Genomic DNA, 656 nt, shown 5'->3' with positions numbered 1-656 from the left:
TGGCATTATTTTATTTTTTCTAGAGACAGGGTGTCACCATGTTGCCCAGTTTGTTTCACATTGTTTTCATTCGGGCTGGTTATGAACTCCTGGGCTCAAGCATTTCACACACCTTGGCCTCCCAAAGTGCTGGGATTATAGGCCGAGTCACTACACCCAACCTCTATATCATGACTTCTTTAGTGGAGCGTAAGGTAACTGGAACGAGTGTAGGCTTTACCGTATCTCTTACATTCATAGGGTTTTCTCCAGTATGAATTCTTTCATGGAGGTGAAGGGAACTGAGACGACTGAAGGCTTGGTCACATTGTTTACATTCATAGGCTTTCTCTCCAGTATGAGTATTTCTATGGTTACAAAAGGAACTCAAATGACTAAAGGCTTTGCCACATTGTTTCCATTCTTAGGGTCTCTCTCCAGTATGAATGCTTCCATGGTCATGAAGGGAAGTGGAACAGCTGAAGGCTTTATCACATTTGGTACATCTTTCTCCAGTGTGAGTCCTTTCAAGCATCTTAAAAGAACAAGAAAATCTGAGTGTTTTCCCACATTCCTTACATTCGTAGGGCTTCTCTCCAGCGTGAGTTCGTCCATGTATTAGACAAGAACTGGAAACAGTGAGCGCTTTACCACATTGTTTACATTTATCGGGTTTT

General features: G+C 42.2%; 1 pseudogene; it reads right to left on the bottom strand.

The window, feature by feature from the left end:
- Positions 1 to 69: 69 nt before the first annotated feature.
- LOC108524904 (zinc finger protein 669-like) lies at positions 70 to 652 on the bottom strand (annotated as a pseudogene).
- Positions 653 to 656: the final 4 nt, after the last annotated feature.

This window comes from Rhinopithecus bieti, unplaced genomic scaffold (genome assembly GCF_001698545.2).
Source record: "Rhinopithecus bieti isolate Rb0 unplaced genomic scaffold, ASM169854v2 repeat_29900, whole genome shotgun sequence".
Classification (NCBI taxonomy): Eukaryota; Metazoa; Chordata; class Mammalia; order Primates; family Cercopithecidae; genus Rhinopithecus; species Rhinopithecus bieti.
This window is presented reverse-complemented; position numbering and strand designations above follow the sequence as displayed.